This window comes from Oratosquilla oratoria, unplaced genomic scaffold (genome assembly GCF_046742065.1).
Source record: "Oratosquilla oratoria isolate Oo_2021 unplaced genomic scaffold, ASM4674206v1 SCAFFOLD60, whole genome shotgun sequence".
In the NCBI taxonomy this organism is placed as follows: domain Eukaryota; kingdom Metazoa; phylum Arthropoda; class Malacostraca; order Stomatopoda; family Squillidae; genus Oratosquilla; species Oratosquilla oratoria.
Genome location: NW_027467724.1, coordinates 910,806 through 925,949, shown reverse-complemented (window position 1 = coordinate 925,949; position 15,144 = coordinate 910,806).

The following is a 15,144-nucleotide window of genomic DNA, read 5'->3' as shown; positions in this document are numbered from 1 at the left end:
TACATACATACATACATATACCAAGGCTTTTTCCCCCTTCCAAGGGAGGTAGCCAAAACGGGAAAGGCATAAAAACACTCCCACCCATTTCATCCCTAAATACACTCCACACCCCTCCCACCCTCCCTCTCATCTGAGCACCTCCTGGATGACGGGTCATCCCTGCACCTTGCCCACCGCCCTGGGTCAGAAGCAGTGTCGCAAGACACAGTACATCCACAGCAAGGCCGCTTCATTTAATCGGCGACCCCCCCTCTCCGTCCCCCTTTGCATATAAGGCGAGGACGGGGAGAAATCCCTTCGGGATGCGTCAAAATTTACTCACACATACTACCCCACCCCCCACCCCCCCGCCCATTCCTCCTCATGCAGTCACAACATCATCCATATACAACCATTCTCCACTCATCTCTGTCTTCCGTCCTCTCCCTTCCTTCCTCAACAGACATTCCCCTCTTCCCCAAAGCACGATTATCCTCTTCCATCCACCTCATCCTAGGACGTCCTCTCATGTTCACTCCCTCCACATCTGCCTTCCATACCTCTTTTACTAGTCTTTCTTCACTCATTCTTTCCATGTGTCCAAACCATCCTAATATTCTTTCATCAACCCTATCTCCCAAATCCTTTTTCACCCCTGCTCTCCTCCTCACCTCCTCATTTCTCACTCTATCCAGCCTAGTAACCCCCACCATACTTCTCAGACACCTCATCTCAAACACATTCAAACTCCTTCTCTCTTCTTCTCTTATGTTCCACGTTTCTGCCCCATACAGTGCTGTTGGCACAATCACTCCTTCATACAGTCTCCTCTTCGCATCCATTCCCAAATGTCTATTCCTCATTACACTCTTTAAACCACCAAGGCATTTACTCGCTTCTCTCAATCTACATTCTACCTCCACCTTCACTCCACCTTTTCCTGCTACACTTGCACCCAAGTATCTAAAACTATCCACTTCCTCCAGTCGCTCTCCCTTAATGTTCACTTCCAGTCTACTGCCACTTTCACCCCTTGTACATCTCATCACCTTACTTTTACCCACATTTATCGTTAGCTTTCTTCTATCACATATTCTCCCAAACTCTGCCACCAGCTTCCTCAATCCCTCCTCTGACCCTGCCACAAGCGCAGTGTCGTCCGCAAGCAACAGCTGGCTCACCTCCCACTTTTCTCCATTTTCTTTAACCATCTCCAATCCCTGACCCACTACCCTAGCATTCACCTCTCGCACCACCCCATCCATGTATAAGTTGAACAGCCAGGGCGACATAACGCATCCTTGACGAAGTCCCACCTTTACTTTAAACCACTCACTCTCTCCATTTCTAATCCTGACACATGCTCTACTACTCTCATAAAAACTCTTGACAGCCCCCAAAAGCTTTCCTCCTATCCCATAAATCTGCATAACCTCCCACAGTGCCTTTCTGTCTACCCTATCATAAGCCTTTTCCAGATCCATAAAAGCCCAAAAAACATCCTTCTCCTTTCCTATAGCTTTCTCACATATCTGTCTTACCACAAAGATCTGATCTACACAACCTCTACCTGTCCTAAATCCACACTGTTTCTCACCAATTACTCCTTCTGTTCCTCTCCTCATCCTCTCAATTAAAGTCCTCCCATAAGCCTTCCCTACTACACTTAACAGGCTAATCCCTCTGAAACTACTACATTCACACTTGTCCCCTTTTCCCTTGTAAAGAGGAACTATACAGGCACTCCTCCAGTCCTCCGGTACTCTACCCTCTCTCCAGCAAACATTAAATAACCTCACCAACCAGTCCACCATCACTGAACCTCCCTTTTTCAGACATTCTGCATGGCATCCATCCAGACCAGGTGCCTTACCTGCTTTCATCATCTTAACAACTGCCTTCACCTCATCCTTCCTTATTTCTCCTCCATTCTCCTCACTCATCACTCTCATTTTCTTCGCACTTCCCACTGCAGCTATCTTTCCTTCCCTATCCTCCTTCACATTTAGCAACTCCCTAAAATATTCTGCCCATCTTCCCCTTACTGTCATATCTTCCATTATCATCTCTCCATCTGTACCTTTTACCTTTTCTTCCCTACTTGATTCGCCTCCTCTTCCTCTCTTAATTTCTTTCCAAAACATCTTTTTATTAATTTCAAAATTTTCTGTCATACTCCTACCCCATTTCACATCTGCTCTCCTCTTTGCCTCCTTTACCTTTTGCTTTACTTCTCTTTTCTTTTCTTTGTACGTCTCATATGACTCCCTCGTCCTATTTTGTAACCAATCTGTGAATGCTCGCTTCTTCTCTTCTACAACCTTCTTTGTTTCCTCATCCCACCATTCACTACCCTTTCTTCTATTTCCCCCTGTCCTTCTTGTTCTACACACCATCCTTGCACACTTTAAGACTCCCTCCTTGAACCATCCCCATTCCTCCTCCACACCCATCTCTGCTCTATCCTTTACTCCCTCCCACTCCTCCTTCAGCTTCTTTTCGTACTCCTTCTCCTTTTCCTTTTCATTCAAGGAGTTCACTCTAAGAACCTCCCTACCTTTTGTCCCTTTCCTCTTTCTCCATCTATCCTCCACTCTCAACTTACCTTCCACCAAAAAATTATCTGATATTCCCCCACCCTCTCCCCTTAGCACATGTACATCCTTAACTCTTCCTATCATAATCCTATTTACCACTACATAATAGTTATGGGTAATTTTGTTCACAATACTTAGTAATCTAATTATGGATTTTTGTTCAAAGATTTATTTTATCAAACATTTCCCTCCTAATATTACGTGGTGTAGGTACATCAACTGTCTTTGTTGTATTTGGTTCAGTGCTTACAATCTAAATAGTTCCATTTCCAAATTGAATGACTTAATCCCGTCTGCTAACTTCATCACTGATATCAAACTTAAGCCCTAGTTTATTTTTTCTCGATGAATCAATACAAAAATGTATAAGGAAATTAAAATTAGAAATTTATAGAAATGAACGAACTTTTGATAATTTTGATCTCATTATCAAAGAATCATAAGATGTGTTTTGTTTTTTACTTGATCAAAAGCCTTGATGATGTAGGGCTTCAAAGATTTTAGCGTTTGTCTTCAACTTAAAATGCTATAATTATTTTGTTGATATTTCATAACATGGCAAAAAAAAAAAAAGAAGATAATTATGATGTTAGGAATCAGGTAAATTTCTGTAGCAATTCTTTCTTTTACCTCTTCCATATCATGTTAATCATGTTGGTTCTCTTCATGTTTTTTACAACACCTATTACAATATTTATGTGCAGTAACTTTGTCAAGGACATAATCATAAAAAGAATAAAAAAAAAGTAGTTGAAACATTGTTTATACCATCCTTTACAAACTCACCATTCCACTCCCACGCAGCAGTGAGAAAACCCATGACAGAACAAAGCCCTGTCGGTCGCAGTAAGCCGCAAACGTTGACATAAAACCTGAAAAAACATATATGCATTATTAACGCACAACAAACATCCATTACATTATATTTACATGTTAGTAAACTCACCCACTCCTACACCATGGGAAGTGCAAAGCCCTGTCACTTGTGGCTTTTATAAGCCGATATTGGGTCGCCTCTCCGCCTGGCCAGGGCTGTCGGAAACCAGCGCAGCATAGCCCGCAGCGGTCCCGGGAATCGAACTCACGACCACCTGCTGGTAAGTTCGACACGGTATCCACTGGGCTATCGCGCGGCACTACATCACAGTAACAATGACAACCGTAGTATAAATAGCAACAGCCCAATCTCGCATCACCTTTAACACCATCAAAGCACAATTTAATCACGACATAAACCTGAGCTCTGGAATTTATCAGCCTGAAGAAGATATTGCTGGGAACATTAATCGGCAAATCCGGCAGTGAGTCAGAGCAGCCAGCGGGATGGAACGTCAGAGCATTAAAACAGGAATTTGGATGAAGTCAGACGGAACTTTGAATTGAATTACTTGAGGTTAGTTGCTCATACCTGGATGGGTCCTGTTTATCTTTTTTTTCATCCGCACATATATACAAATATACATATGCGTCTATATTCATGAATGTACATATTCATGCATACGAACGTCCTACCTATCAGTGAGGTAGCCAAAATCAAAAGGCATAAAATCCACTCCCACCCATTCCACTCCCATCCACCACCCGTCCCTTCCTCTCATCTTAGCTCCTCGTGGATGACGAGTCATTCTTATATCTCACCCACTGCCCTGGGTCAGAAGCAATGCAGTAAGGCACAGCGCGTTCACAGCACGGCCGCTTCACTTGAACGGCAACTCCTTCTCTCCGCCCCCTCATGCAGAAAAATAGCAGACGGGGAGAAATCCCTTCGGGCTGCGTCAAAATATCATTCACACATCACCACTCCCTAACCCTCATCCCTCACCCACTCCCTCCCTTGCATCACAGGATCATCTATACACAGCCATTCTCCACACACTCTTACCCCCTGCCTTCTCCTTCCCCTGCTCAACAGACATTCCCCTCTTGCTCAACACCCATCACCCCATCCATCCATCTCATCCTCGGTTGTCCTCTCATGTTCACTTCATCCACCTCTGCCTTCCACACCTCTTTCACTAACATTTCTTCATTCATTCTTTCCATGTGTCCAAACCATCCCAATACTCTTTCTTCAACCCTACTTCCCATCTCCTTTTCCACCATAGCTCTTGTTCTTACCTCTTCCTTTCTCACTATAATCAGCCTTTGTAGCCTCTGTCATACTTATCAGACATTTCATCTCAAACACATTTAAACTTTTCCTCTCTGCCTCTCTTAAATTCCATGTCTCTGCCCCATACAGTGTTATCGGCACAATCGCCCCTTCATATAATCTCCTCTTTGCATCCATTTCCAAATACCTTCTCTCATTACACTTTTTAATCCCTCATGCATGCATTCATACATACATACATACATACATACATACATACATACATACATACATACATACATACATACATACATACATACATACATACATACATACATACATACATACATACATACATACATACATACATACACAGGCATGACAGAATTAAATAGACACAAAGAAAAAATTATTTCTGCTCTTATCTAATGTTAATGTTATTCTAATTTACCTAATATATTATATTGACCTAGATTTATGTTTCAGATTACATACAAGATTAATCAAGCATGCCACGAACCAAAAGAGCTGTAAACCTATCTGAATTTCAATCAATCAATCAATGAAATCAGCCATCCTGAGTCCACTGCTGAACAAAGGCCTCCTTCATAGCATTCCATGATTCACACGACCGCGCCAACCTCTGCCACGTCACTCCCGCAAAATGTTCAGTCTCATCTCTCCACCTTCTGTCTGGTCTCCCTCTTCCACGCTTCCCATCTAGCAGCGTCCACTCAGTAACGCACTTGGTCCATCGCTCATCAGTCGTTCGCAACAACTTACCTGCCCAATTCCACTTCCTCTCTTTTACCGCCTCTACAATATCTTTCACTCTAGTCTGCTCTCTCACCCAACTTGCTCTTTTTCGATCTCTCAGCGTTATTCCCATCATTGCTTTCTCCATTCTCCTCTATGCAGTCCTTAGCTTTGTTTCCATCGCCTTCGTTGGTTTCCAGGTTTCTCAACCGTAGATTATGGTTGGCAGAATGCACTGATTGTAAATTTTACGTTTCAAACATAAAGGTAGACAGCCTCTCAGGGTTTTATTATACTTACCAAACACTTTGCAACCAATTGTAATACGTCTTTTTATTTCAATATCATAACTTTTTGTCACTTTCACTATCTGGCATAGATTATTATGCTCTTCAACTTCTTCAAGACTCTCACCATCGATTCTAATCTCTTTACTTTGAACTGTCGTGTTGAACATTACTTTGGTTTTACTTTTATTAATTTTTAAACCTACTTTGAGACTTTCTTTATTCAGATCACTCAGCATATCTTGCAAGTCTTATGCACTTTCTGAAATAAGAATAATGTCATCCGAAAATCTTAGGTGGTTCAAATATTCACCATTAATCTTCTAACCTTTTCTTCCCAACTCAACCTTCTGAAAATCTTCCAAACAAGCTGTAAAAAGTTTGGGTGAAATGGTATCGCCTTGCCGTACTCCTTTCTTGATCTTGATCTTTTCTGTATCTTTGTGTAGTAGAATTATAGCAGTACCTTTCGTATAACTCTTTTCTAAAACTTTTACGATCTGTTCGTTTGTACCCTGCTTGCGTAACTAGTTTAGTACTGCTATTTGTTCTACCGAGTCAAAGGCTTTCTCGTAATCTACAAAAGCTAAACAGAGAAGTATATTATATTCTGTCGTTTTCTCGATTAGTTGGTTCATCGCCTGCAAATGGCCTAAAGTCGAATATCCGCTCCTAAAGCCTCCCTGTTCTTTCAGTTGGTTTCCATCTCAAACTTGACTTAGTCTATTTGTAAGGATCTTGGAGAATACTTTATATACATTTGATAGCAAGCTAATTGGTCGATAGTTATTAAGGTCCTTCTGGTCTCCTTTCTTATGAAGCAAAATCACTATAGTATTGCACCATGATTCAGGAACGCTTTGTTGACGTAAGCGCTGGGTGTACAACTGAGCTAACCTAATGTGAACTTCTTCCCCTGCGTCTTTCAACAGATCTATCGATATACCATCTTCCCCAGGTACTTTTTCTCGTTTCATAGTTTTTAGAGCAAATTCTACTTCTTCCTTTGTAATCTCTGCTACACTACTAACGGCTACACATGAATTTACTGACTCAGCTACGGTCTTTGACGAGTAAAGCTCTTGGTAAAATTCTTCTACTCTTTTTACCATTTTGTCTATTCATTTAATGATTTCTCCATTTCTATTTTTCAAACATATCATTTGCTGTCTTTCTAAAGCATGTGTGCGCTCGGTCACTTTAATACTTTTACCTTTCCGAATAATTTCCTCTATTTCATCCATGTTTCTCTTTCTTTTCTCTGATCTCTGCCTTTTGTTGATAAGCTTGTTTAGTTCTACTCTTTCTATTTCGTCTCTCCTGCTTTTAATCTGCATGGTCCTTCTTCTTTTAATTAGATAATTTGTAGCTTTGGAGTATTTGTTTTCTTTAATGATTTTTGTACTTCCTATTTTCTCTGCCGATTTTCTGATGATATTCACTAAATTTAAATTCATATCTTCGACAGTGTCCCCGCTACTTCTTAGAGCTTCGAATCTATTTTTAATCTCGAACTGAAATTCCTTCTTATTACCCTTAACCTTTGCAAAGCTTATTTCCTTTTTTTAAAACTAGTTTATTTCTCTCGGCTCTGAAATTGAATTTAGCTGTGCAACCTACCATTCTATGGTCACTACCTATGTTGACTTTATGACCGTAACATTGCTAAAGCTCTTGCTCTCATTTCCTAATATGAAATCTACTTCGTTCTTTGTTGTTCCATTTGGACTTTTCTAGGACCATTTACGATCTACACGCTTTTGGAAGAAGGTGTTTATTATCCTCATGTTGTAGTTCATCTGCAAAATTGAATAACATCTCACCTCGGTCATTTCTTTCACCTATTCCAAATTTCCCAGTGCACCACTCATCTCCCATCTTCTTCCCCACTTTAGCATTAAAATCACCTATTACCAACGTGTACTTACTTTTTTCTTGATCCATTACTTGACTTAAATCATCACAGAAGGACTCGATTTCATCGTCTGAACTCTGTGAAGTTGGTGCATAAACCCAAACTATTTTTAGAGTGTACTTTTTACATAACCTAATCACAATCCAAGCTACCCTGCCTGATAAACTACTGAACTTGACTACGTTACCAGCAACCTCTCGGTTTATCAAGAATCCTACTCCACTAGATCTTTCTTTGTCCTTGCTTCTATAGTAGAACAGGTGGTGGCCATCTTGTAATTGTATCAGGTTTTCTTCCGTTCTTCGGACTTCACTCAGTCCTATAATGTCCCACTTGATGTTGTCTAGCTCTTCCATTAAAGAAGAAGAAGGAAGTTTAATGGAAGTTTAATCTGTATTGTGGATTAACATGAGGGTGGACTTAGTCAACGCAAAATATCTGAAAATCTGTCAATACCCCTTTCTACTGTCAATAGAGTGATCGTACAATTTACCAGAGAAGGAAAGAAGGGCAAGAAACCTCATTCAGGTCGTCCCGGGCCCTCAGAAAGAACCTTGCGTCTTGTCAAAAGAAATGTCGAATAGGATCCACGTTGCAAGGCTTCTGACATAGCAGCATAAGCTGATGTCAGTCCCAGAACAGCTGCCAGGTATCTCCACAAGCTGGATTACTATGGCAGAGCTGCAAGAAGGAAACCACTCCTTCGTCCAGCCAATATCAAGCGCAGAAAGGATTGGGCTGTTGAGATGGTGGAGAGGCCTGTGGCCTTTTGGAGCACTGTTGTTTTTCTCTGATAAGTCACGATTCGCATTATTTTCTGACAGTGGAAGCGTGTGAGTCTGGAGACTCTGTAGTCAATAGTTTGACCTCAAAAGACTACAGCCAAAAATTAAACATGGGGGCATTTCAATAATGGTGTGGGATACAATTTGGAATGATGGTCGATCAGAGCTTGTGTAGTGTCAAGGAAACATCAATTTAGACAAATATGTTTGTATGATGGAATGGTTGGGAAATGTAGAGTCCCAGGAAAGAATCGTAGTGGAGAGTTGATGGTGGAAATGTGTCTAGAAAGAGAGTTGATGAGAGCAAATAAAGTGTTTCGGAAGAAAGTCAAGCATAAGTACACATGGGAGAGGGTGGTGGAGGGAAGGGTGGTAGATAGAGCGCTAATGGATTATGTAGTGGTAAATAGGATTATGATAGGAAGAGTTAAGTATGTACATGTGCTAAGGGGAGAGGGTGGGGGAATATCAGATAATTTTTTGGTGGAAGGTAAGTTGAGAGTGGAGGATAGATGGAGAAAGAGGAAAGGGACAAAAGTTAGGGAGCTTCTTAGAGTGAACTCTTTGAAGGAAAAGGAAAAGGAGAAGGAGTACAAAAAGAAGCTGTAGGAGGAGTGAGGGAGTGAAGGATAGAGTAGAGCTAGGTGTGGAGGAGGAATGGGGATGGTTCAAGGAGGGAGTCATAAAGTGTGCAAAGATGGTGTGTGGAACAAGGACAGGAGGAAATAGACGGAAGGGTAGTGAATGGTGGGATGAGGAAACAAAGAAGGTTGTAGAAGAGAAGAAGCGAGCTTTCACAGATTGGTTACAAAATAGGACGAGGGAGTCATATGAGAGGTACAAAGAAAAGAAAAGAGAAGTAAAGCAAAAGGTAAAGTAGGCAAAGAGGAGAGCAGATGTGAAATGGGGTAAGACTATGACAGATAATTTTGAAAGTAATAAAAAGATGTTTTGGAAAGAAATTAAGAGAGGAAGAGGAGGCGAATCAAATAGAGAAGAAAAGGTAAAAGGTGCAGATGGAGAGATGATAATGGAAGAGAAGGCAGTAAGAGGAAGATGGGCAGAATATTTTAGGGAGTTGCTAAATGTGAAGGAGGATAAGGAGGGAAAGATAGCTGCAGTGGGAAATGCTAAGAAAATGAGAGTGATGAGTGAGGAAAATGGAGGAGAAATAAGGAAGGATGAAGTGAAGGCAGTTGTTAAGATGATGAAAGCAGGTAAGGCATCTGGTCTGGATGGATGTCATACAGAATGTCTAAAAAAAAGGAGGTACAGTGGTGGTTGACTGGGTGGTGAGGTTATTTATTGTTTGCTGGAGAGAAGGTAGAGTACCGGAGGACTGGAGGAGTGCCTGTATAGTTCCACTTTACAAGGGAAAAGGGGACAAGTGTGAATGTAGTAGTTTCAGAGGGATTAGCTTATTAAGTGTAGTTGGGAAGGCTTATGGGAGGATCTTGATTGAGAGGATTAGGAGAGGAACAGAGGGAGTAATTGGTGAGGAACAGTGTGGATTTCGGACGGGTAGAGGTTGTGTAGATCAGATCTTTGTGGTAAGACAGATATGTGAGAAAGCTATAGGAAAGGGGAAGGATGTTTATTGGGCTTTTATGGATCTGGAAAAGACTTACGATAAGGTAGACAGAAAGGCACTGTGGGAGGTTATGCAGATATACGGGATAGGAGGAAAGCTTCTGGGAGCTATCAAGAGTTTTTACGAGAGTAGTAGAGCTTGTGTCAGAATTAGAAATGGAGTGAGTGAGTGGTTCGAGGTAAAGGTGGGACTTCGTCAAGGTTGCCTTATGTCGTCTTGGCTGTTCAACTTATACATGGATGGGGTAGTGCTAGAGGTAAATGCAAGGGTAGTGGGTCAGGGATTGGAGATGGTTAAAGAAAATGGAGAAAAGTGGGAGGTGAGCCAGCTGTTGCTTGCTGACGACACTGCGCTTGTGGCAGGATTGGAGGAGGGATTGAGGAAGTTGGTGACAGAGTTTGGGAGAGTATGTGATAGAAGAAAGCTAACGATAAATGTGGGTAAAAGTAAGGTGATGAGATGTACAAGGGGTGAAAGTGGCAGTAGACTGGAAGTGAGCATTAAGGGAGAGCGACTGGAGGAAGTGGATAGTTTTAGATACTTGGGTGCAAATGTGGCAGGAAAAGGTGGAGTGCAGGTGGAGGTAGAATGTAGATTGAGAGAAGCGAGTAAATGCCTTGGTGGATTAGAGAGTGTAATGAGGAATAGACATTTGGGAATGGATGCGAAGAGGAGACTGTATGAAGGAGTGATTGTGCCAACAGCACTGTATGGGGCAGAAACACGGAACATAAGAGAGGAAGAGAGAAGGAGTTTGAATGTGTTTGAGATGAGGTGTCTGAGAAGTATGATGGGGGTTACTAGGCTAGATAGAGTGAGAAATGAGGAGGTGAGGAGGAGAATAGGGGTGGAAAGGGAGTTGGGAGATAGGGTTGATGAAAGGGTATTAGGATGGTTTGGACACATGGAAAGAATGAGTGAAGAAAGACTAGTAAAAGAGATATGGAAGGCAGATGTGGAGGGAGTGAACATGAGGGGACGTCCTAGGATGAGGTGGATGGATGGGGTGAAGGGGCTTTGGGGAAGAGGGGAATGTCTGTTGAGGAAGGACGGGATAGGACAGAAGACAGGGGTAAATGGAGAATGGTTGTATATGGAGGATGTTGTGATGCATGAGTTGGAATGGGGAGGGGGATGGGGGGTTAGGTAGTATGTGTGAGCAAAATTTGACGCAGCCCGAAGGGATTTCTCCCCGTCTTCTCCTTTTATGCAATGGGGGGACGGAGAGGGGGGGTCGCCAATTTGATGAAGCGGCCTTGCTATGGATGTACTGTGTCTTGCGACACTGCTTCTGACCCAGGGCAGTGGACAAGGTGCAGGGATGACCCGTCATCCAGGAGGTGCTAAGATAAGAGGGAGGGTGGAGGGGTGTGGAGTGTATTCAGGGATGGAATGGATGGGAAAGATTTTATGCCTTTTCCTTTTTGGCTATCTCCCTTGTAAGGGGGAAAAATCCTTGGTATATGGATGTATGTGATGTTTTTATATTAAAGGAAGGAATCATTTCAATATTCTCCAGTGGTAGAATGAGTAAAGATGTCTTCCTATGTATGGAAGATGGAGCTCTTTGTCACACTGCTAAAGCAACACAAAATTGATTGAGTCAAAATGGGATCAGGAAACTTTTATGGCCAAGTCAGTCCCCGTATATGAACTCTATTAAACACCTCTGGGGCATATTAAACCGACAAATTTACAAAAAGAACAGGAAGTCATCTTCAAAGCCCGAACCTTTAGAATTACTACGGGAATTATGGCAAGAAATCCCTCAAGATGATATTCGTGAACTAATCACTAGCATGCCTAGAGGGATCCTTGCATTGGAAAAAGCAAAGGGGGATATATATATATATATATATATATATATATATATATATATATATATATATAGATACACACACACACACACACACACACACACACACACACACACACACACACACACACACACACACACACACACATATATATATATATATATATATATTCATACATATATAAACTGTACATGTACATACATACAAGTATGTATGCATGTAGCATATTATTATAAAACTTATTAATTAATGTAATATTATGGAGTGTTACACTATATTAAACCATATCATGTTATATTATGTATTATATTTTATTATATTATAATTCATTATATTATATTGTATTATATTATATTAGATTATATTATATTATATCATATTATATCATATTATATCATATTATATTATATTATATTATATTATATTATATTATATTATATCATATCATACATTATGTTATATTATATTATATTATATTATCATATATTGCATTATATAATATTATATTATATTATATCATATTATATTATATTACATTATATCATATTATATCATACTGTATTATATTATATTACATTATATCATATCATATCATATTATATTATATTATATTATAATATATTATATTATATTATATTATATTATATTATATTATATTATATTGTATTATATTATATTATATTATATTATATTATATTATATTATATTATATTATATTATATTATATTATATTATATTATATTATATTATATTATATTATATTATATTATATTATATTATATTGTATTATATTATTTGATATTAGACCATATCATATCATATTACATCACATTATATTATATCTTTTAAGAATATACTATTTTATCATATCATATTATATAATTTCATTTTTGCTTCGTTCTACATCTTCACATCTCCAGTACTCTGGAATGCATGAATCCAAAAAGAAATGTATCTAGAGATCATTAAGCAGTCTCCCAACGAGACCGCCAATTCCAATACATTTATTATTAGTTATATGTTAATTTATTATTATTTACCATTTACCTGTTTGTTTACTATCTAAATATACCTATGCATTTATTTATGTATATTATTTATTATTCACAGTATTATAGTTTTTATTTATTCATTTATTTATTTGTCATTATTATGATTTTTTCGCATCCGACCTAGATATGGACCAAAAGGTCTCCTGTCGGCATGCTTCGCCTTTGTAATCCTTTGTAATACTTTCCCCGTAAGCACTCTCGGACATCAATCCGAAGGAGAAACAGCTGCCAGGTTCTGCAAGAGTGTCACTGCCACGCCAACGTCAGGGCCATCATCCCGCAATAAACAGAGTCAGCGGAGAATTGGTCTGGCAGGAAATCGACTGGGGAAAGACACAGAAGATACGGAACACGTTATCTTTTCTCTTCGATATATCTCCATGAAATCTCTTCACTGTGATCTGTGGGATCACCCGGTGCTGTTGCATGTTGCCCTGCTGGTACGGGTCTCCTGTATCCGATAAGAGAAAATCTGGGGAGTGAAGGTCATTGGACTGATTGATTTCAGTCAATTATATAATCTATGGCAAGCATACGCCGGGAGGCGCGTCTTTTCATTCGCACAAGGATGCCATGCCCCTGAACTTCCCCGACCAATCCCAATGCAGCTATCATTCCCATTCCAAATACCGAGGGATGGTTCCAAAGAAAATGAGCCTTATGTCCACATAACCGGAGACGACGTTCACGAATTATGCCGGTGACAAGCTTTGATTAATATTTACAGAGTAGTCGATGTATTGATGCAAAACCATACAAGCGGTACCCAGAGTAGTCGCTGTATTGAGGCAAAACCAAACAATCTATACCTCATAAGTCTACGAAGGTTCTTGATATCATAATAGTCCCGACGCCTCTTCAGGTCAGTATTCAGCCTCCACGTTTCACAGTCGTACAACAAGACAGGAACCAGAAGTGACTCGAAAAATCGAGTCGTAGTCTTACATAAACATTGGCAACCCCATCTCTTAGTGAAAGAGCCTATGAATGCTAGTCCATTTAAATGACCTGATGTGACCCAACAATTATGTACACTCCATTATCAAAGTATTTAGTAGTCTCCTAAGACCGGTTAGTTCTCGCTAGAAACATGACCAGACTAAACTTTCCCCCAAACGCCTATGCCTTGGTCTTGGTCCAGGAGACCTGAACTCCTGGCTGTCTCACCTCTCTGCGCAGTGACTCGAAGATGGCAACCACAAGGACCTCCAATGATTCGCAAAAATTACGTCTTAGTGTTATCGATAGATTCTCCGCAATGACATTGATCGACAATTCTTTCCAATACCCACTTCATGCACGTGTTGAAGAGTCGGGGTGAAGATGCACTCCTGCCTCACTCCTGAATTAGCAAGAAAGAAGCTGGACACGCCTCCACACTTCACAGTACTACATTCCAGAATACAGGTCAGACATCAGGTCAGTAATCCTTGCAGGAATCCCATGAATCTACAGATCTAAGAGCATTCCACGATACACCGAGTCAAATGCCTTCTTGAAATCAACACAGGCTGCAAGCAAACCTCGTTTAAACTCCCATCGGCGCTCCATTAGAGCACGAAATGATGAGATTCTTTCCATTGCTGACTTACTGTGTGCGATCCCGGACTGCTCAGTCTTCTGAAACTTGACCGAAGGTGGGCAAACCCCTGCTAGCAACAGATAGGCGAGCATCTTTCCCGGCTCACTGAGAAATGTAATTATGATAGAGTCTTGCCGGCTCCCTTTCCCTTCCCTGATAGATACGACGATTTTTTTTTTCCTAGTCAGAAGGAAAGGTTCCTGGGCTGCCAAATGGTTGACACCACTGTACGCAAACCACGGGTTATGGCTTCTTCACCTTTAGTCTCCAGCAACTCCGTACTGGTGTTGCAAATACCAGTTCCCTTACCGCCCTTCAATTTACAAACAGTCAGGGGGAAGCAGCCCGCTAGGAGGGTCAGCCATGTACAATTACCTAAAGTTCTCAGCCCCTGCGAGATGTACTCCCAACTTCTCTGACACTAGTTACCCATCTATTGTCCACACAGTGTTTAGTTGGGTCACAATTCGAAGCGAAGTTTCGTCATGGCTCGGTAAAGAGGTTTAGGTCTTTTGCATTAAGGTGGTCCCCGATTTCATCAATGTTGCCGTTCACACAACGACGGCTTTGTAATGCATGGACTAGATTTCGAGTCTCATAGGAAGAGACGTTTAGTTCAACTGTTGAGACGAAAAAGTATACATATTGCTATACATATACATAAGCATATACATATACATATACATAT